Below are 24,344 nucleotides of genomic sequence, written 5' to 3' on the forward strand. Positions count from 1 at the left end.
TATTTTGAAAAAGGTCTTAATTTACCCAGAATTCATTGTGCCAGATAGTCAAGAACTAAACTGCTTTGCACACCAGATACATTTAGTCTGTTTTATCTAAGTCATAGTCAAAGACTATCTTTGTGAATTTGTGGTTGTCATTTTGTGTCATGTATGCTGGATTTTTGGGTGAAGTCATACCTTCAGTAATTAGCATTTTTTCATTTATATTCTGTGAAGCTGAACCTTTCGTTCTACAATCCCACATTCTCAAGTAGAAGTACATATACTTGTTTTAAAAAAGTAGAGATTTACTTTACTCAAGTAAAAGTGAAAACAGGCTCTGAGATGTATAAAAAGTAATAAGTAGCCCTCTGAAGGACTTTTCTACCAACTGTACCAACAAGACTACAACAATGGAACTTGAATAACAGCAGAACATACTTCAGGTCTAATTAAGCCTTTTGTTTTTAGACTTTCCCTCATCTCTCCAGGACTACCAAAATCTTTTGTTCAGCCACAGCAGAAGCTGGTTCTGAGTGGCTTTTGAATCAAGGCATGTCCTTTCGGGTCTAAAAAATTGGTCCTGCAGTGCTAAAAAGCCTCTTACAGGGAGCTGACAGATTCATTAGACGCCTTTTCTCCACAGTCGGGTCGCCTCCCTCCCTCTCTTGTCTGTTTCGTCTTGTTACGTCTGAAAAATTGACTTAAGTACAGTAATGAAGTATGAAAGCTGTCAAATAACTGCAGTGGAGTTGAAGCAGAAAGCGGAGTGAAAAGAAAATACTCAAGTAAAGTAGAAGTACCTCAAATTTATACTTTTGTATAGTAATATACTTTGTAACAGTCAACCACAAAAGATGAAGATACTGCAAATACATCACACACAGAGCCAGCAAACAGAACATTTCTCTGGTTTTGGCAGGGTGGCCATTTCTTGCCATTTGTTCTCTCACTCAGTCCATTCAGCACACAAGTGTGGTTACGCCATCATTTGCATAAGAACACACACTTGAACGTTATATGAGTGTGTTCTTGGAACAGGAAATTCAAGGAGACATTGCACTTACCACACCTCTGTGTTTGCTCAGCTCCGCCAGAGCAGTCACCCATAGAGAGTGATAAAGAGTCATATCAACGCTGAATAACGTTTTTGTTCAAGACGCTGATTGTTACACAATTCACCCGATTACAGTTGGGTGGGTCAGTTTGTGGCTCACTGTGAAGACAGTGTACTGTCAGCTCGCCCAAACAAGTTGTCAAGTTCCTTTTAAAACATGAATATTTTAGTAGTTTTAACCAGCTAGCAACAATTCTGTGGCTTGCCATGAAATTCTGTACAGACGTTCATGATCTCCAGAGGATGAATCCTGCTCACTTAGTTGATGCAGTGAAATGTCTCAAAAACAACTGGACAGTTTGATATCTGACGCTCTGTGAGTTTATTTTGTTTACTGGATGTAGTGAATGTACGCAGCGCACGTGACGTAGTGAATTTGCGGCTTGCAGACGTCTCCCAGCTGAGACTCGAGAGGATGGGCTGACGATGGCCGGTTGGAGAATTTTAACACACAGCCCATAATGTGGACACACAAATACGATTTGATCACTTGCAAATTGAGAGATAAATCAGATTTGCCCGTGGTCTGAACAAAACCCGAAGTCACTTTCTGTGCGTTCGGTCCTAACCCGGCCCGTAATGTGAGCAGATAAAACTCCTGAGGCTCATTCATAAATACATTTTAAACCAGGTCGAGATTTGATTATGTATTCACATCTTAGCCGGCTGACATTTAATTTTCCCCCCAAACCTCTTCTGAAGTGTGTGTACCCATTAAATTATTCTCTGGAGGGCTATATTAGCATTATAACTGTTTGACACATATTAACCAGAAATGCGTGGGAAGGAGTTGTGTACATTAGGCACACGGTGTGATCAGAGTGTGTTAATATCTTAATATGTAACTTATCACACCATCTGTCATCTCTCATCCTGCTGGCACTCTTTCCATCTACATTTCTTACATGCAGTGGTATTTACTGCACCACTTATCGTCTGGTATCTTATTCTGTTTGGCTTTTCAGAGTTACCCTCCGTGGATGCCCTCCATCTGTATCTGCCCATTATTTTGACTCACAGCATGTTGGCAACATCAAAAGCATCAGGCACAATGGAAAAGGACATTCCAAGATCGTCGACTCACACACAGTGAGTCAAACACACACACACACGGATCCTGTTCTGCACCGTGGACTGTACATTCAGATTAGAGGCCGGGATCTGGTTTAAATCTCTTACATCGGAAATGTGTCAACATTATAATGTGATATGTGACAATGGATATATGTCAGTAGAAGAATGTGTGTGTGTATTGAGAGGCTGGAATGTGTTCATCTGTGACTGCAATGTGATAATGTGGGGTAAATGTGAAAAACAGCAGTGTGTGTGTGTAGCGTGTGTGCTTTCATGTTGTATAACTGGACATATGCATGTATTTGCACGTTTGCGTTGACTCCCTCGTCTCATGCGTGTGTGTGTGTGTGTGTGTGTGTGTGTGTGTGTGTGCGCAGCCCGGCCCTGCAGCTATGCTGATCCCATCTGTGGACCCTGCCTCCTCGCAGCTTGATCCCAGCACCACCTCCATTGTCTCACTAATCCAGAACTATTAACATTGCAGCACCACAACAGGCGCTTACTGGAGTCCAGGATGGCTCCCAAAACTCTCTCCTCTGAACAGACTGCAATCTAATTAACTCGGAAGAGGAGGGTAGGGGGGATAAAGGGGTCTAATGTGTGGGAGAGGGTGTGTGTGTGTGTGCGTGAGTGAGTGAGTGAGGTTAACAGGATCCAGTGGATTAGCGCCTTTTTGAAAATGGGGTGAGGCTCAGCTGCTACAGGTGCCAAAATGAAAATGGCCTAAGTCAGGATCACCATGTTTTGTTCACAGTCTGAACCAGAGTGTCCATGAACTGTTTTTGTTCACATCCAGCATCATTTATGTTTAGGGTAACCATATTTTCAAACTGGGACCATTTAGTGTACTGCATGTTCATGCACACACATATATATAATCATTCATTCAACCTTTATTTATACTCAGAGATCATCGAGGTGCAGCCATCATTTACAAGAACAAAGGAAAAAAAAATAACAGTAATGAGAAATATTAAAGCTACATAAAGGAGTTAATAACTGGTTATGAAACAGCCTCAATTTAATACTGATGCCTCTGTATGACCTACATAAGAAAGAAGACCATCAGCAAGATGATCTGCTATTTCTATTATTCTTTATGACAGCCACCAAATCAGATAAAAAGAGCCCATGTTTACAGTTTCCCAGACAGAGTTACAGTGAGTTGTACGTCAGCCAGTTAAAAGGTAGTAGCAGGATGTTTACTGAGACTATTTTATTTTTTGATGCTATATTTTGTTGTTATGGTAGTGGAATCACTACCGCTTTTGTCCTTCAAAATCAACAAAATATAAAAAGCTCCTTGTAGTGGCTTTAACAAAGAAAAGGCAATCATAATACAAGGCCAACTGGAGCATACTGAACAATAAAACAACAATAGTCTTATAGATACATTACTTCTTCTAACAATGCCCAAACCTTCAGGTTGAGCAAGCATGGGGCTTCGACAGTCAAATCCAGTCGCTTCAACTCAGCAAAAAACAAAAGAAAATCAATCAAACAAACAAAAAGACAGTGGAAACACACTGAGAGAATTTTACTCCTTTTTTTTTACTTTTACTGTGAAGAATATATAGGAAATAATTTATTTATCCACCGTTTCATGTAAGCTTGATTAAAGACAAGTGCAGGGCTGACTCACCAAGTCAAGCTAAGCAGCACATGTATATTAAAAAAAAGGGAGCAAAAGAGTCACAGACGTTTCTGATGGAAGTGATAAGCCTTCATTGCCTCTGCTAAAAAGGGGGTGAGAATTTAGCGTTTCCAACTGAGTGTCATGCTTCCATCACCGCCGATCAGAACTGGAGCCGATAAATACCTGTGTCTGCTGCAGAGTCATTTGACTGGGGAATGAATGCCAATTTTACCCTTTCCCTCTGAAGACAAAAGCCAGATGTTTATGTATGTGTTGGTGTTTTTTTTGTCCATTGTAAAAGGGGCTGTACTTTCTTGTTAGCAGTCTGTTCCCAGCCAGTATGGACAGAAGAAATTATTAAAGCATATCAAAAACTGTATCATTGTGCATATAATTCATAATTCAAGGGAACATAGTGACTCATTCACTCTGTTCTCACAATTAAAAACCATGACATATGAATATGTGGCGCTGTCTTCGCTCCAGCAGAGCAGGGTTATCTAAAAATGGATTGTGTGACACAGTTAAAATGATAGCTTCCTCCATCTGACCCTCAAGGCCTCACAGTGTCCTCAAAGGCCAGCACTACCAAGGTGGATTTAAATAAGTCAGTATCACACATGGGCAAGTGCTGGGAAAATGTATATAAATGCATCTGCAAGTGATGAACTGATCAGTTCCTTTAAAATGAACTTTTTCTCTCAGATTTAGCTCTTGTAAATGCTGGTCCAAGAGCTTTTCCTGCATTCACTCCTCTCCCCGACATTTCTGTCAGTTCATATCGTATTGATATGAATAGCTTTCCCCTAAAGACCCGGAGGCCTGTGGTTTGACACAAATAGCTCATGTAGATAAAAATCACACAGTAAGACATGGAACAAGCACAAAAGAATTTACCTCCAGTGCTTGGGGGTCTGTGCAAACGGTCTTAGCTCAGCTCTGTGGAAGAAAAGAAAACAGATCTGTACTCAGGTTGTGGTTTATGCCAAGGAGCTTACTTGCTTACTGTAAGTCAGAGCAGCTGAGTTTGCATAGCTTCCACCTCCTGAGGCTTGGGAACTGTTGATTCTTCAATATTTCTGTGTGAGCGTGCACGTATGGATGCCTGCGCTCGCTTTCATGTGAGCTCACAACCGTGCACGTAAAGTAAATGTGTGTGCGCCCTAGAGATGTGAAAGCGAGGGAGCTTGCTTCATACACTCCCTGCCCTCCCTCATATTTGACATTCTTTGGCCTTGTATGGGAGATCAGCATCAGCTGGTGCTCCAGCAGAGAATAATAACCACAGCTTGCTAAATCTTCTGCACGCCACCGCCCTCTCCACAGCGGGTAAAAGAAGCCGCTCATGTCATTCCACAACCCTCATTTCATGTTCAGTCCCACAGCTGGAAAAGGACACTGACATCTGCACCAGGGACCGCATTAAACCTTTTGAAAAGTTCTACATGATCTCATTCAGGTAACGTCTGACACTAAAGAAATGATAAAACTGCAGAACAAATCACAAGTTCTGGCTCTCTCCTGACTTCCTTTCTTTCTCATCTTCTGTCGTTCTACAGTTTGTGCCCTGATGAGTCAGTGTTTCATGCCTTGATTGTGGGCTGTGTTCCCAGAGGGAGGAAATGCCAATGTGTGCATTCATACCCATAGCTGCACAGCCACATTACCCCTATCTCTCCATGTGAAACACACAGGCACTTTTAAGAGCTTTCAGTATCACCGCCTCATCAAGGACTCGCTCGCTCGGGTGAAACATCAACATGAATTCAAGCAAAGGAAATGCAAAGTGTACCTTTGTGATAACAAGTGTAATTTTTGTCTGTAATTGCTACTTTGTGCCTCAGGGCGCCAGATCCAAGTTCATTTTAGGTTTCAGTTCCCTCTGGTTCGTTCCAAGAAATGTTTACAGTCACTTTGGGTGAAGGTCAGATACGATATTACAGCAAGGAAAAAACATTCTTCTCTCAGACATTCACTTTTAAGGTGTTACAGCTTTCAGACACATGGAAGAAAGATACAGAGTGACTGATATCTGCTTATTAAGGTTGATAATGATATTTCTTTTTTGAAAATGAAACAGCCAATACCTGTAGAGAATCTTTAAATATGTCCATTTGTATTTAAAACAATGGAATTTCCAGTGTGTATAGAGTAAAAGCTACCCGTTAAAATCTTTAAATCCTTTCTTTCCATAAGTGCCTGCATCTATAGTGCCTTTAATGTGACTTGATGCTAATGTGACATTTGATAGGATACAGACAATGCATTATTATATCGGTTGCAGGCAAATTTAACCCTTTATCGGGCAAGGAACCATATATGGTAACTTCCACAGGCTTTAAAAATGGCGCTCCCTCGTCTCTCAAAGAACGGGCAGAATCATGTAACTTCATCCAGCCAATCAACGAAGGTCAGGCTACATCACAACACAGTTACTATGGCCTCTGACCAATCACGAGTGAGCCAGTGCATCTCCAACTTCTCTGTTTCTCCAGAAGTCAAAAAACGCAGTCTTTTGCACACTGCTGGATCTCAAACCACGGTCCTAGCATCAAAATTACCAATGGGAAGTGGATGAAACTCACTCAGCATGTTATTGAGCAGTTTAGCTAAATGTTAACATAGGTGTCATTTGTGTTGGATTTCTAGAATGTAATTAAATTTTCGCGTGAAAAAAAGAGACCCCATATTTGATCATACGCCCTGCTCACATAAAACTAGGGCAAATTTTAAATTTCCAAGTATTTCAATGAGTGCCCTATAAAGGGTTAAACATACTGAACAGTTTGCCATTTCAGTTTTGGAATGGAAGCTAGTTAACAGGTTGTCAGTGCAATAAATCATTGCAACTATTAAAAGACAGGTCAGTTAAGGACGCATTGTGCTGCTAAAGGTATTTGGATACCAATTAAAAAGTACAGGGACACTGGTTTTGGCTACACCTATCAAAACAATGTTTTTGTATGATATATACATGTAGCATATTGACATAGTTTCTCTCTTTGATGATCTCAGATATCAAGCAGTATTGAAACTTCTCCAGTAAAATGATAAATGCATTAGATTATTTTTGCACCAAGATCTAGAAAAAAAAGACTATTTGTATGGTTTTGGGTGCAGCCACTCACCACAAGTGTGCTTTGATTTAATGCGACATGTGATTGGCCCACTACCGCAGTAGATACAACCCATACAATCTGTGGTGCTGAAGTCGAGGGTGGTGTATTTGACGGAGTTGGCAGTTCAGCGCGCTGAGATGCTGCCAAAATGTTCAAAAGTATGGTTATACCGCATGCCTGTGGTGTCTGATAAAAATAAATGCAGAAGGATTATTTCAGGAAAAACTGAACAAGTAACATGATACAGCACCTCATCAAACACAGAGAAAACTTCAGGGAGGACAGCTGCACCATGTAAAAAGGGTGTAGAATGAAGAAGTCCATTAGTGTCTGTATCACTTTAAGGTTATTGGTACTGATATCATATTTTTAAACAATGTCCAGCAATCACCAGCCCACTTACTCAGGTTTTCTGTTCCACTAGCTTTTGCCAGACAAAGGGCCTCATGCACGAATGTTTTCTTACCTTTCTCTTATGTTTGTTCTACAAAAAGCAGTACGAGGAAAATACAAAAATCCTTTACACATATGCACATATGAGTACAGTGGTTTTATCTGGGGCTGAGCAGTCGTACAAAAACTGAACATACTGCGGTGTTCAATGGTGTTAAACCTTTGAGGGCACACAGCATATCTGTGGTGTCTGCAGCTGTCCCTGCACGCGTCCACTTGGGAGTAATCCAGCTGTAATACCAGTGGAACAGTGGACTGGGACATGTCAGATGTATCACCAGTTTCTCTCTGGAAGGCCGGGACACCGATAGCAGTGAGTACTTGCAGATGAGATGGATTAGATTGTTTTGTCTCTGATCTCAGTTGAGGCTCCAGAATGTTACAAATCCCAATCATATTTAACTGTAAATATTTAAAATTGTTAAATGAATAATTTTTTTTTTTTTTAAATCTTAGTTTAAATAAATTGTGGCATTTTTCGTCTGCATTGTTTTATCCAGTTGTGAATTTAACTTATAATATGGACAGAAAACCTCACTATCATGGTTGTGCCCCTCAGAGAAAGAAATAAAAAAACCACTATGGTGGAATACAATAAAGGAAAAGCTGGCTTTGACGTTTAAAACGGCGTGTAAAACCTCTTACAGCGTCTCCCTTTATCCTGGTTGGAGAAGGACAGAGAGGCCATACATTTCTCACCCATGATTCCCTCGGGCCACCGTGGTGTCTAACTGCCACCTCACTCTCTGACAGGTTTTCCACTCATCTCATTGACAGCTCCCAGCTCCGGCTCAGGGATGAGTGACTCACACACACACACACACGCACACACACACACATGCACATATATACACCACAGAGTCATCGGCAGGGAAGAAATCAATGGCTTTTCCTGACAGAGAAGAGCACCGCACTGCATCTCTCCAGTAAGGCCTTTCATCTGATGCACATTATGTTTCACGTGTTTTAAATGAATCAGCCAGAATGAATGTATCTGTGATTCACCCTTAATCAGAGCTGCAATTAATTACCCCCTAATTAAATCCCTCACAATCTGTGTTTAATTTGATATCAGATCTGAAATAATTATCGTCCATGTTTCCCTCCACAGCTGAGGTGAAATAGAATATCTTAATGTAAAGCCCCCTGGTGCTCAGGCTGCTGCTAGACAAAGAATGTCTAAGTGAATTCACATTCAGTCCCCTGTACACACACACACACACACACACACACACACACACACACACACACACACACACACATGCACGCACACACACACACACACACCATATGCACCAGACATCATGAGCTTGTAATGGTTGAGTTATTCAGGTTCTGAATCACAATGCTTTAACCTTTTGGACAGAATCAGTGCCAGACTACCTTGATGCCAGCTCGGTGAGTCATGCAGAGTGGAATTATACAGCACAGAAGCACGATGAACCATGGTGAAAAAAAAAGGAGAAAAAAAAAGGAGAGCGAAACAACATGAACCCAGTCACAAACTCAAGCCTCGGCTGTATGACATTTTGTCTGTATTGCTCCATATGAGCAGCCTCAAAGATGCCATTTGTTAAAGAACGACACTTATGGCACCATAATTTGCTCTTAAATTTTTTGTGCCCCAAATGGTGATGACTTTTTAGACACAACTGATCGCAAGCAGGATTTACATAAGAGGCAATGAACCCAGTCACAAATCCAAAACCGCCGTTTTAGCGTTGCCATTAGCTTTCAGGTTTGGTATGGTTCACAATGGATATAGACATTGGAGCGGTTGTGACAGGTGTAATGTTGCTAGTATGATGTTGATATGACTGACAGCAGATCATTTTCACTGTGTATTTTGACCACATCAAGAGGAAAGAATAGGCGAGAGGCCTAATCTCTAGATTAACATGTGCGCCAAAATGAACCATGCACACACACAAAGACCACAAAAGCATCTGGAAATTATCAGAACCAGATAACTCTGTTGTTAATATAGGCTGCTGAGCTATTAATCTTATTGACAGTGATTTTATAGACTAGTTTTGCACCGAGCTGAACGCACAAAACAGCTTGAACTGGCAGCAGATTCAATTTACTGCTGAAGTGAAAACAGTAAAGATCGGTGCCTAGCATCAGGGGCGGGCCACCACTGAAATCTAATTGGTCACCCCAAGTGCCAGCCCGTTATCCTCAACTATGATTGGTTATCTGCCCAGTAAGAGGCAGGACCTTGGTTTCAACCAGAGTATTTTCAAAAAGTGTGGAGGTTGAATTTAGTTATATAGATGAGCCTGATGTACAATAGATTGTAGTAAGGTTTATAGTATATTTGTATGGTGCTGTGAATAGTAGGACTTTAGCTTTGAAATATAATTTTTAAACAGAGGAATAAGAAACTGTAAGATACTGTAATGGTAGTAATTAAATTAGATATGGTGGTGGCTGCATAAGTCAGTCCCCCACGGACCACCCCTGTCAAAAAACTGAAAACACTCCTGCATGATATCTGCTATTTGGTTAAAAGCACAATATGTAAATCCTGCTGATGTCTCTCCCATTAAAACGACAAGAAACAATGGCGTTTGATGACATCGCTAACTAGCGTGGGATCAAGGGAGTTTCTGCCTTCATTGGTAAACAGCCACCATTGCTGATGACTGTCTGACCGACATGACTCAGGCAGGAATCATGTTCACCGACATGGTCATGTAGTAAAGTTTTATTCACATTATGTTTAGTCGTTTGTCAACCTCCTTCCTCTCTCTCTGACATATCCTGTTTTCCCAGAAGTTACAGCAACTTGCTGCTAGAAGGAAATGCAACGTTACCTTGAATAACCGATTGATCACTATTTGAAATATTTAGGATAATCTAAATACACAACTAAACAAATATTTATCATAAATCTTGTGTTTTTAGGCACTTTAGTGTGGAAATGTTACATGTTATAGCTTTAAATTTAGCTTAGCTGCATTTGTGAGTTTTGTTTTCTCCTCTGCTGACACAAGTGCAGATGCAGTTACATAGCTAACATGCTGTAGAGTACAGGAGAGCTACATTTCTGGGGATATAGTAACCAATGACTCAGAAACCATGTTAATTTTTACACCTCTCCCCCAATCTTGTGAGTGTGTGTGTGTGTGTGTGTGTGTGTGTGTGTGTGTGTGTGTGTGTGTGTGTGTGTGAGAGAGTCTGTGGTATAAAGTGACAGTGCCAGGGACTTTGTGGAAAGCAGGCCATGAATCAACAGGACGGTGGTACGCATGAGAAGGACTGTGCCATTACCGTCATTGGATTAGCCTCATCCCTGAATTAGCAGCTCAATCTGTGACTCATCCGACAAACAGGCCGGGTTCTTCTCTACTGTACTCAGGATTGTTTCACTCACCAACGGCTTTTACAATCTCTTTAATAAAATGCGAGGAAGTTAACTGTAGAGTTTTTCTTACTAATTTTAAATAATCTTTGAATGATGCAGTGGATTAAAAAAAGCCAAGGTTCTCATATATCTGCACGTACACTTGAGAGAGATGAGTTTGGTTATTGGAAGAGAGGCAGATTTAATATCTGATTAAATAACCTTCCATGCTGTGCTGAATCAGGAACTCATTACGTGATTCACAGTCTATTCTGTACTATATTAGTTTTCTCTTGTATTTTACAGTACAACAGACTGGTTTGGCACAGAACAAGAGTCGTCTGTGTTGGCAATCAGAACGTCATTGTGCATTTATGGCAAACAATACATTTATAGCCTTGGGTGGAGACGTTTATTCTCTTATAAAACCGTCGCACTGCTGACTTCTTTTAAATTAAAGATTAAACCACTTTATTGAAAGCCAATTACAACAGGATAGGATAGGACAGAACTTTAACAAGCCTGAAGGAAATTCTTGTGCCAGGTTGCTCTGAACAATTACAGTAACATAAGAAAAACAACAATAATGAAGCATCAAATATGAGTGAAATATAAAATATAAAGTCTATAAGGAGTAAATGCAAAGAAACCATGCCTAAGACAATAACTGAGAAGTAAAATAAATTGAGGATTAAAGTAAGCTACATAGAAAAACTAGTAATGGCAGTTGGGCTGCATGACAATAACAGGAAGATATTCTGTTTTTAATAAAAACCAATATTGCCTGGCCCTGAATAACTGTTATGAAATGTAGCCGTGCTATATGTATGCAGAAGAAGTGACGTGTCTATGGGCTGGTGTATGAGTCACCCTGTAATAAAGACAACATCTGCTTATTTTGAAATTGCCTGCTCATCTCCACACCCGTATCTGTGCTTTCTCAACACCGCCTCACTGATCCTCTTCTCTGTAATTTAATAGAATTCGACATGGATGAATTTAACCCACCAATCACCTTTAGATAACGTCTCGAGGATGCCCACGACTTCTTGTTAGTTCAGTATTTAACTATACGACTGTCTAAAATAGACACAACAACTTTCTTGGCATAACAGTGGATTTTAAAATATCCAGTATTTACTTTGGGCCAGACTGAAATATCTTGATATAATGGATTGCCATGTATTTCTTGTCAGACACACTTACTGCAACTTAAGTATATTTTAACAATCTTTACATTTTGCACTGTCTTAGCATTTTCCCCCCCAATCCAGTATTTTTTGTACAATCTTCCTCCATTTGTAGGCTTTAGTTGGGTTGAATTTCTTCAAGAAGTTCAGTCCAGAAAGAGGATTTTTTCAGCCGAGGAAGACAATTTGTTCTACAGCTTGAGGGTCAAATTCCATTCCAGGGTTTTTATTCATTTTTTTTAATGCAAAAATGAGTACTGCAGTCCAAATAGCAAGTTGGTGACATAGATAGTCTATTAAATAGTATATCCTATTTAATATATGACCCATGGTTGAAGTGAGTTGTCTCCCCCTGCTGGACAGGAGGAGGAGGAGGAGCGCAGGATGAGCACAGCATGGTTGTGCTGATGTAAAGTTCAGCCTGTTATCCTGAAAATAAAAGCCCACTGCTCTGAAAATACACACTCTGGTGTTTGAGTTGAGTAACTGCCCGTCTTACTGTCTGCCAGACAGATAACACATTATGGCCATACTGTGATTTATTACAGTAAAAATATTACAGATTTCTCCTTTAACTGAACATTTTAATTGCAAGCGATCAGTGTGTGAATTTTAAAGTTCTTATTATAAAGAAAAGCCTTAAAACATCTTATGTAATAGGTTTTTTTTTAATCAAAAGAGTACTCACTGTCATTTAACTTTAGACTATACAGCACTGTTGGCTTCAATTTATGTATATTGCCTGACTTTTGAATTTTACTTGAAAAGTTATAAATTTTCATTTCCTTTCTATAATATTCTTTTAAATACTTAACCACCATTGATTTCATGTTTGGTTCTAACTCTCTGTGCTATTTATCCTAAAGGGATAGTTCATCCAAAAATGATGGGGACATAGAAAAGGTGTTTGTTTGCTGTCCTGAGAGTAGAGCCTGCTGACTTTTACCATACCATTATATCATTGTATTTCTGTCTTGTTAATGCATATCACCTGATTATTTACAGATTAGCATGTAATGTTGATTATATACAAACTGCGCTTATGCTATATTATTATGTTGTCTTTGATAATTGTGACTAATGTTAGTCACAACATAAATGGCTACTGATAGATGTAAAGAAGATACAAATAGGAAAGTATTACATGATGTAATGAGACATTAAATCAGATGTCACTCATTGAAATAAATCATTTTTAATTTAATGTAAGGCATAAAAATGTGGGTATAAAATATAAAGCAACATGTGAAGCTCCCGTGTGAACGACATATCTGATTTGTTTTATTTTTATTTTTGACTTTCAGTGAAGAAGCAGAAGTAGCTAAATTAGTGTTGTGATAAAGAAAAAAATGCAGCATACTGGTTATTACTGTAATAACAATTACAGTACTGTGGTACTGTAATTTCTAATACTGATTAGATGTACTAAATGGATTTACTTACTGGATTTACTTCGATGCAAGGCTACAGTGAAATCCCTGAATCCATGAATGACATTTTATTTTATTTTAGACAATAACTTCCACTAATTTCCACTAAATCTCCTGATTTCTTGAGTTATTCAGGAGTTATTCATGGTGCTCCTCAGTAACTTTGACAAGTGTGAATGAAATGTCTTTGCATATATTGAATGGATTGCCACAAAATTTGTCATGTCCGGCTCAGTGTGAACCGCGACAACCCCTGACTTTTCATCTGAGCCATCATCAGATCAACATTTTAATTTGATCAATATTTTGTTTGTTTTTTTGACCAGTTACCTGTAAATTGACATTCCCATTAGCTTCAGCTTACTTTAGTGAATATTACCATGTTAAGACACCAAGCGAGAGCCACATTTGGATGGGATCAAGATTACAGGGGCAGGTGGGGAATTAAATATTCATTGTGCTCCTCAGTAATTTAACTGTATTGCTTCAGACGGCATTTTAACCGTTGGGAAAATACAGGATACAGTCTGTAATAGACATGGACATTCCAAAGGACAAGTCCAGAAAAGAGAGCCAAGAACCTTCCCATGGGGACGTGGGAGAGGCAACGAGACTGCATAAGGTTAAGCTGAGTCAAAAATATCTTTTCTTCTTGAAGACATAACCGAAATCTTAACACAGAGACATAAAACTTGTTGATATAATTCAGGGTGACTTACACTTTGCAAGGATATCATCTCTGATGCTCATCACAGTTAAATCAGCTTAAAAATTATTAGAAAAGACATTTTGGAACTTGCCTGAGAATCAGGTTTCTTATTTTGTTGAAACACCCCAGTGACAGTTCGTATGTGCATACGTGTACGACATACTAGCACCAGACTTTCACTGGTGCTAATTTGCCAAAATAAAAACAACTATAGGTTAATAACCGGGCTGTAGCTAACATCACGACCGCACATTTTATGAGCTCTGCTTTCCAGATAGGCCTTAGTGTTAAGAGTGTTAAGTGTTAAGATGTTTCCATGTATGAGGTCAGCAGACACTTAAGATGATGAACATAACTGTTAAACATGCATCTGTTAAATGTTGTGTTGGATCATGGGAGTTTGTTGTCTCCACTGTTAACAACCACCATTGCCGATTTAAGTCTGACGTGACTCTTGAATCTTGTTCGCAGATGAGGGAACGTATTAAAGTTTTCTTTATGACACATTTAGTCGTGTTCAGCAGGTTTCTGATATTTCATCTGGGGCCGATTCAGATCTGACACAACAGAAAACCGTTTAATTGGAAACAATGGTGTGTTGAACACCCTGTTTTGTACACAAGAGCAGTGTATTGCACTCCCTTTTTAATATAGTGGGGTTTATATACACGTCGCTGCTGATTGGTTAATACCTCTGACACACCCACCAAACAAGAGAAAACATATCTCAAAGAACGTTGCACTGTTTTTTTTTGTTTTGGACATTTTATTTATTTTTTTGTTTTGGACAGTGGTGCAATGTAGTTGCAACTGGTCCCTGTTGATATTATGAGGGGCACTTAAGCAGGCTAGTAACTAGCACACACACAAACACACAATTAGGTGTATATATACAGAATATTTTACCAACAACGTGTTTGATTTTAAAGTCAAATGAGTTAGTCGGCTTGTTAGTCTCGACAGACTGTCACCTAAAGTAGCTACCTTCCAGCAAACGGCACATATCTCTATATGACAAAAAAGTCTTTAAAATAAACTTATATATTAATTTAGTTTCTTTTTATGAGTTGACATAAATGTAACTGAATGTGTTAATGCACATCTGATTTTGTCTGATGATGGTTGGTTATGGTTATGAAACTTCCTATTTCCCATCCCTAGTTAATGGGAGTCCTGTCCTCCTGTCCTGGAAGCAAAGGCCTACAGTGCAATCAGCATTGAGTATTGTCAGTTTTATGCATACAGATGATCTGCATCAAATCTTTGGACTAAAGAAGGCGTCTATTTTTAGTCTCCTGTCTATGTTCTGTATGAAACAATATAAAATTAAACATATTTTTTTCCTATAATTTGTAAAAACGCTGCAGGAAAGTCTACTTTTTGGTGAAGAAGGACCATGTCAACTTATTTTAAAGTTTTACTGCGTCGCTGCATGTTTTGTTCTCGTCAAATATTTCACCCTGAGTGCTTATCTCTGGGGTCTTTTTGTGTTCCACTTCCCAAATGTCATCTGTCAATCAGACTAAGTGTGTGCAGAGTGACATCTTGTTTCTTGTGCTTTCTGCTGAAAAGGTTTTGAACTTCTGTAGGTGTTGCTTTTTTCTTGGTCTTTTTCTTTTCTGCGCCCATTGTGGGTCATGCCAAGTCTTTTTTATTTATTCCAAATTGTTAAAGTGCTTCAGTTTGATGGTTATTGCTGAGAATCATCGATGACTCATAAATTATATGCACCAAATTTCTTCTTGATATGCAGAGACTTCCGCTCTTATTGACAGGTTTCAGGGGACAGCAGGTTATGGCGAGAGGTAATGATGTGGAAATCAGTGCTGGAGGAAGGGGTGAGGGCGGGTGGGGGCCGTGACAGCTGTCACACAGTAACAAACGCCTCCCTCTGAGAATGGACACTCAGAGACGAGGGGTGGGGTGGTGGGGGACCTCCCTCACCACACAGCTGCCACCGACCTGTCACTCAGGGTGTTATCGTGCCCCCTCATCTGGACTGGATAATGGGCCTCTGGTCAGTGTGGGCATTAGCCAAACACCTCCACGTACACTCCTGGATACCACCCTCAGCTCTTCAAAAGCTGTTTAAGTTAAATGGAGTGAAAATCCACTGAAGACTGAAGGAAGTAATTGGTCTTAAACTGACAAGTGAATCATTTTCAGCCCTCAATCACAACCACATGATGGTGCATCTGTCCAGACTGTAGGATCACAAGGTCATATGTTAGACTGACTAAATCGTCCAAACAAAACAAACTGCATTTGATTAAATGAGTGTCCTCACAATCATAGCCAAAGGTCCTTTATTAGCCGGTGAATAAAAACAAAACAAGTCCAACACTGCCATCCAGTGGTACTGAAGAACAAACTGACTGTGTTTATATAGTAACTTGATCCTAAGACATGCAGTGACAGATAGTCAGGTGCTTAGTTGTTGTTTTTTCTTCTTTGTTGACAGCTGGTTACATGAGTGATTGGGATTAACACCTCATGTAGCCTCTCAACCTAAAAAACAAAAAACAGTATGTTTATTTCTTTCTCGTAATAATTATTTAATGTCTAAGTGAGAAAATAGTGAGAAACAAGTGGAAATTTTCTTTTGTCTTTCATTTGTAGAAACAAGTAATCAAAACTATCAGAGAGTTGTTGCTGAAACACCTGCCCAGATCTCCTTATCTGTCTTTATCAGGGAACAGGTCTCTCCTAACACAGAATATATCAAAACAAGATACCCAAGATACAAAATACAATGAATTGTGCTATGCCAGTTTCTGTATTTATGTTGTGTTTTGTTTGCTCTTTTTTGTATGGACAGTGAAAATCCATTGGCCCATATTTGATAACCCACTAACTACCATGAGACAACAGCTGCATTCTGGCTAACATTAGATAATGTTACACACTGCTAAAGTTAAACATATACAAATACTAATTCCAAAAAAGTTGGGACGTTGTGTAAAATGTAAATAAAAACAGAATGCAATGATTTGTGAAAACTTTTGGACTTATATTCAATTAAATACAGTACAAAGACAAATATTTAACTTGCAAACTGTTACAGTCTGTATGGTCTGTTTCCTCATAAGCCCAGAGGACACAATATCCATGATTTTTTAATCGTCAGGCCACAGCACACTTTTCCACTTTAGTTTGTCGGTCAATCTCAGATGAGCTTGGGCCAAAGAGAAGTCGGCAGCATTTCTGGACTAGTCACTGGTGAAATTTAGAGTAGAAGTTGCTGAGCCATAGACGTATGGCATGAGACACATTTTAGTTGGCTAAAAAGTAAAACCTTTTTTGTTATTCGTTGCGCAGGCTGCACATTCTTACACTTCATTTCCATATGATCTTTTATCAAAACCACAGGAAGCCACAGGGGCACGCGAGGCTCTGGAGCTGCATTATCTCCTGAGGGGTCAAAGGTCACAGCTATTCAACATTGATTTTCAGCCTTGCCCCTACATGCAGAGATTTTTGATTCTTTGACTCTTTCTTTTAAATGATGTTATGGATTGTAGATAGTGAAATTCTTAGGTTTGTTGCAGTTCTGTTTTGAAAAAAGGTTGTTCTTAAATTGTTGGACTAGAAGTGAAACACACCGGATGTAATCAAGCTCGCAAAGTAGGCTGTTCTGTGTAATGTTCATACAGATTACATCCAACGCAAAAGTGTTATAAGTATGATAAGGAAAAACCTAAGAACAGACCGTTGTTTGGTTCGCCATTGTTTTCTCAGGTGCTGATGAATCAGGGACCAGTGAAATGATGATGATGCAGTACCACATTTGAGTTTCCCCCCTTGAGTGTGTCGTCAGAGGAAAATGGCCATTGTGTTAATATTGTGAATCATATCCTCAGATTGGTCTTACAGGTGTTATATCTTTCTGTCAGCGCAGCTGCTTGTGTAATGCACCAATGCCAACGATTGAAAGACGGACACATTTATTTTCCCACATCCTCCTCCACTATGCATGAGGCAGATCAATGCTGCAACATGTTTTAACAGCATTAATCTCTGCTGCCATCTCCTGGAAGAAAGCAAGAATACAAGCATCACATTTTAACAATTGCTATCATGTACCTATTATTCTTTTTTATTTAAAAAGAGAATTCAATCATTTCAGTTCCTTCTCTGGGTAGTTGTGTAATGAGGAGAAACATCCAGCCTCATTCATTCGTGTTGTACAACTAGTTTGTGTCTGCTTGTTTGTATTAAACCAAAAAAAAAAAAAACTTTTCTGGTAAGTAGCTTAACTTGACTGCCAAGACCTATATAAACAGGTCAGACAAGGAGGCTCAGTTATGATCTTGAAAGCAAACATATGTTGGTCACAAGGTGGAACAATTTCATCATTTTCAGTCTGGCCGGGGCCACCAGTTGATGTCAATTAAGCCCCACTCTGCCGGGACATTTACATAAGGCTCTGGAGAGCAGCACAGAGCGCGGTTTGTTTCCCATTTTGGCAGCGGCCGTTTCCTAGATACACACAGGCCTGTTTTCAGCACCTTCAGGAGCTTTGTGTTTGACAAGCAGAAAAAAAAGGCCTAATCCCCTCGGTTTATATTTAGTACAGTCCTCTCATTACAAGAAGCCTGAATCACGGGGTCGTTGGCTTGACTTATTGCCAGTTATGGTTTGAATGAATGGAAGAATGAGTGGGAGAGGTGGTCTTGGCCATGTGCAGGGCAACTTCTTCTGTGTTTTTGGATGGACTGCTGTTGCTAAAATGGCTGTTGTTTTAGTTCGGGCCTGTGACGCAGTAGTATTTCAGAATAGACCCTATTTACCAGAAAAAAAGCCTGATACAAAGCTGCTTTGTAAACATATCTTCACTCGCTTAGTTTTGCTATTTAGTGAAAGTAAAACACAAGATGAAACTTTGTGTGTGCTTAGAAACTCACCTCTAGATGGCAGCAAAACTGACAGAATTATCTTGTTATGGCAAATAATGTTTCGAAGATGGACATGTCATGTCAGTGTGTAGAAGAGAAGAGAAGAGAAGAGGTTCACTTGGTTAAATTGTGTAAAATAAGCTTTAATTTAGGGTTTGCCAACATATAAATGACCCCAGAGAGTTCATCACTTTTAGGCAGGCTGTAAACAGAATATTGACATTTTAAGTCATGCTTCTGTCTCATTCAAGCAAATTCAAGCGGATGAAAGGCCAGAATTGTCCAGATATACACTGAGCGATGTTGTAGCGGCGCTGCTTGTGATGTCTCCCTCTGCTAATGAGTAACTTCTGTGTTATATAAGTTATTTATTCATAACTATAGTCATTTTTCATCAGGCTTGTTTCTTTATAGATTTAATTGTGGAACAGTAAACTTACCTGTAACTCCTAACAGCTCCCATTTTCCTGTCAAAATTCATCCTTTTTGAGAATAACCCTATAAAAAGGATAGCTTGGATTATATAAGATGTGCTACTTCTCAAACTTGTAAACTGGTTTCTCATCATACCTGTTGACTGATTTATAGAGTTCCCTTTAAGGTGCCCATCAGTGAACAATACATGACAAAACATGCTAGAAAAATAGTTGTCCTCTGCGTGCCTCTAAATAGTTCAACATGTAGTACTTACCTGTGTGTTTTTATTACAGAGGTGCAGTAGTTGTTGTACTTTGATTCACATAATAAAACAATTTAATCTAGTGAAACTTTAACAATAAATGCATCACAGCTTCCTGTGTACTGATGCCCCACAGCATGCAACTTGTGCCCTTTATATTGTGGTCCACCATGTTCACAAGCTAGTTGTTAATGTTGTCAGCTGCCTGCTGTTGCAGGGAACGGGTGGTGAGATCAAAACAGTAAAGTTGTGTCCATAAAACCAAAAATATAAGATGATGTATAAAACATTCTGCAGCGTTAAAGGGGAACTTTGAGGTCAGGTTAGAACATTCTGCGTTCTTCACTATGAGTGAACCACTTCACATTGTTCATAATAAACTTATCCATGTCAATATTTTTGTAACTTTACTAGCTCTCATCATTGTCATCATTTTCATCAAAGGTGATTCTCACAGTGGCAGTTTTTTTTTAAGCAAAAAAGCGTGATGAACCCACTGTGCTGTTCAGGACCAAATGGCAGATAAGACTAGTGTCTCGCTGGTGAGAATTGTGAAGCATTTCGCAGCTAAATGCCAGATATTTACCTCAGTCAAGGAGGCTTTGTTTTAAGTTTGGTTTGTTTGTCTATTTGTCTGTGGGATTAGGCCTGCAGAAAAACTACTGGCCTGATCTTCATGACACTTGGTGGAACACTGCAGCATGAGAAGAACCCATTAAATTTTGTAGCAGATCCAAATCACAGGGCGGTTACACAAATTATTTTTCATCTTCATTAGCATTACAACATAGATCAGTTGTAACATATATTGCAAAATACACTGAATTTGTAGTGCATGCACGACCTTGTCGTCATCAAATGGTGTGCTGCCACATGCAACAAAACATAACAGCAAATTAGTAAAGCAGGTATGTAAGAAATAAGATATGTCTAAACTAACCTTAGCATTTTTTCAAGTCAGTATAATCGAAATACATCTGTTTAAAGGTTATTCTGGGTTAGCAATTCATTCAAGTCAAAGCATTTGATATTTGTGTTGTGTACATGACAGTGTCTTCTGTTTTTTTGCAGATGTATGTTGAGTCAGTAAGATTTGTCAGACTTGTTTGCATTCTTGAGTCTCATTCCAGGATGTGAAACACCAACTTTCTGAGTTAGTAAAAAAGCACAGCAACATAATGAAGACACAGACACAGACACCACAACTACACTAGTATGTAAAATACATACATAATAAATGCAGCTGGGATTTTGACATTTCAGTTAGGCACACACATATTTTTGACATAATTATAGGCCAATAGTTTTGGAAATATATCCAGACATAGAGATTTGCAGATCATAGATGATTGGACCAGTGGCCTTTGCAGAGGTCTGTGCTTGTGCCCTTGTAGTTTTCTGAGGAGTTGGCAATGACACAAACAGAGTAAAAGGGTGAGTAAATATTGGACTTAACATTCATTAGGCAGACACAAACGCCCAAATAAATGCTAATGCTTTTGACTGTTTGCAAAAAGTTTTGTTATAACAAATAAAAGGTAATATATTAAATATGGTGCTTACAGTCCCCCAGTACCCAAAAAATCCCTTTAAACAGGGATACAAGGTGCAGGATTTACATTTGTCTCTATTTATTTTCTTTAGTTTGAAGGTTTCCATAGAATTTCAAAGTTACATGATGAGAAATGTTCTGAAAATAGTACGGGAAATGAGTTGAAGCAAGAACGGTTTTACCAGTCAGTCCCCCTTGAACTAAAAATGATTTAGGTCATCAGTAGCCTCTTTCAGAAAATAACTGACCTTTGTCCCAGTAGAATAACGTGCTCCAAATTAATTGGTAAGGGAGGATAAATTAGTATGGGGCGATATTATAAAGCACCCAGTGGGAGCTCCAAAATAGGCCTCCTCGCAGTGGGATCCACTCTGGCCAAGAGAGAAAGAGAGGTGGAGAAATATGCCAAAGATTTAAGGCTACAGCCGAGGCAGAAAAGGCTAACTTTGTGAACTGATCTCAGTAAAATAATATGACTGGATTACCTGAAGCCCTGAGCTTCTCATGGTCCTCATGTCCACTTTTTTGCTTGGGGAAAACTGGGGAATTTTGTCTGAAAAAGAATTGCCTGCTGCAGTTTCTACTGCTGCCAAATAGCCCTAAAAATCTGTTGTTGCAGGCATGTTAAGGGGTATTAAACTCGCTATTAGCATAAACTCAAACTGCTTCGTAGTGGTACTTTCTCCTGTGAAAATGATTTCACTGATTGTAAGCCACAGATCACATCATCTTTTAAAGACCCCCTCTAGATATATTTGAAGATATACAGTATAAACTACCCTGCTGAAGTTGAATTAACTTACTTCTGCAGGTAGGAGTATGGCTTATTTTTTGTCAGTATATGAAATCTTACACATCTCCTCTCTTTTTTAAATGTTTATGTTCACTAAAAAGTCTGACCAAAAATGTGTATGGAATCCTAAGTTTTCCACTAGAGAGGTGTTTTCACATTCCTATACTGAAGAAGAAGATGTCTGAGCACTTCCCTAAAATCCGAGATTCAAATGCAGCCAGGCAAGCCAGGTTTGGTTCATAATAAATATGAAAGCAAATCTTGGTCTAGTATGCAAAATCCACTGGCAAATAAATGTGAGCCCTCCAGCGCAGAGCTGGCTTGTCAGCGCAGAGAGCAGGAGTTAGCATTCGCTGTGTCAGTCACTGCCAGTTACAACAGGATGACCATATTTTCAAAACCCTAAACTCAGACCCTGAATTGTACAGTTTGGTCATGCACACAGCACATGTATGTGCTTATGCATGCACTCAGGTGTTTTCATCAGAATGGGGGACCATTTTTTTTCAGCTCTTAGCACACTTACTGACAGGCCTGTCTCCAAAACAAAACTAGAAGAGTGCAGATCTCCGCAAGGCCAGATGGACATTTGCGCCAAGGCTGAAGAAATTCCATCGAGGCGTTCTTGAGAATGGGATGACCTGAAAACAAAATGCCTCTGATCATACAAACATGGAGGCATCAAGATAAGGTTTTCAAGAAAAACAAAAAAAAAAGGCTGGTCAGTCCAGTAGTATTTGAGATTAGCTGCTCACAAGATGCAGGTCCAGTGATCGTGCACAGACTCACTCACTCACTCAGTCACACACACACACACACACACACACACACACACACACACACACACACACACACACACACACACACACACAGTGATTGCATGATCCCCACCAGACGATAATTACTTAGGACACATTTAAAATAGGTGGAGGCGCACTAGTATCCACAGTGTGGGCTGGCAACAGTGAAAAATAGTGTAGGTGTTCTGGGTCTGAGTGTGGTCCCTGATGAACAGATTAAGCTAGAACACAGCTGGAAACAGTTGTAAACAGTGAATAAAGCATGTCGTTCCTTTTCAGCCACAGTTTGCTTTATGAGTCAGAACAGCAAGAAACAGGAGGAAGGTCAGTAAATCAGTCTGCATTGATATATGAATGAATGCGGGTGATTCTTACAGTATCTGCCGTCCACAGCTGCTTTATATTGTATGAAAAGCTTCTCCTTCAGTTTATGAAATCCCTGCAGCATCTGAAGGCAGCGGGACTGACATGTTGATAAATCCACAGCTTGATAAGTCCAGCACCAGATCTCAGAGCCTGTTACGCACGGCCATTCAGTGTTTATTAAAAAGCCTAAAAATAACACCAGGCTGCTACAGTATAACCATACTGAATTCTACACACATCAGACTGGTCTGTTATAACTTGATATTCTGCTGTCTCATGAAGGACACCAGGTTTCCTTCTTTTTAACAAAAGTAGGTCATGTTTTATCCTTGAAATACGATGACACTGCTGTATATCATTAATGTATAAGGAGACATACAGTAGCATTATTGTTAAAATAGTGCCAGCCCAATGAAATCATCACCAAATCAATATCTTTAGTTTTTTATTTCTGTCAGTCATTACCTGATGGAAATCATACTCCATCTGCAGATTTGCAGTGATGATTCATGTCGTGATGTTTTAAAACATACAGGCGTTTCCTGAGGTACAGCTTCCTGTTTGATGAGCTGCGGTTGTCACTTTTAAAGGACCGTCAACACCAAGAATTGTAATTTTAACTAGACTCCACCATCCACTTGAGTTAGAACGATTTTTAAAATTAGATTTAGATGCATAATCTGTGCCTAAAATCTACCACCTTACTCTTGGCATTTATTATTGAAATTTCAACTGATGGTGCAAAAAGTTGAATTTAAGGTACATTGCGTGCTGTTGCATCCTTGTAGAACCTGTTTAATTGTGGTTAAAAACAGGACAATTTGGTAGCGAATGTTGAAAACAAGGACATTTTAATATTTTACAGATATTTGCCAGAACTCAGGACACCCTGGTTGAAATTGGGACAGTCCCAAACAAACTGGGATGACTGGTCACTGTAACTTGCAAGTTAACATGCTAACAAACAACACGCCAATAAAAGATGCTAACTGCACTTAGCCTACCATTCTGGTACATCTGCTAGTCACTGATTTTGGTGCACTGGGTCTTTCCTCTGATGCCAGTGCTAGCCGTCTTGATACACACTGCTTGTTTATCAGTGAACCAAGGGCAGGCAGCAGCGGTGGGCGGGGCCTGAGGCCAAATCCAGACTCTCTCAATGTGGGAGAAAGTGTAGATATGCCTCCAGGTGTTTTTTGT

Source organism: Lutjanus erythropterus, chromosome 14 (genome assembly GCF_056507025.1).
Source record: "Lutjanus erythropterus isolate fLutEry1 chromosome 14, fLutEry1.hap2, whole genome shotgun sequence".
NCBI classification, from domain to species: Eukaryota; Metazoa; Chordata; class Actinopteri; order Lutjaniformes; family Lutjanidae; genus Lutjanus; species Lutjanus erythropterus.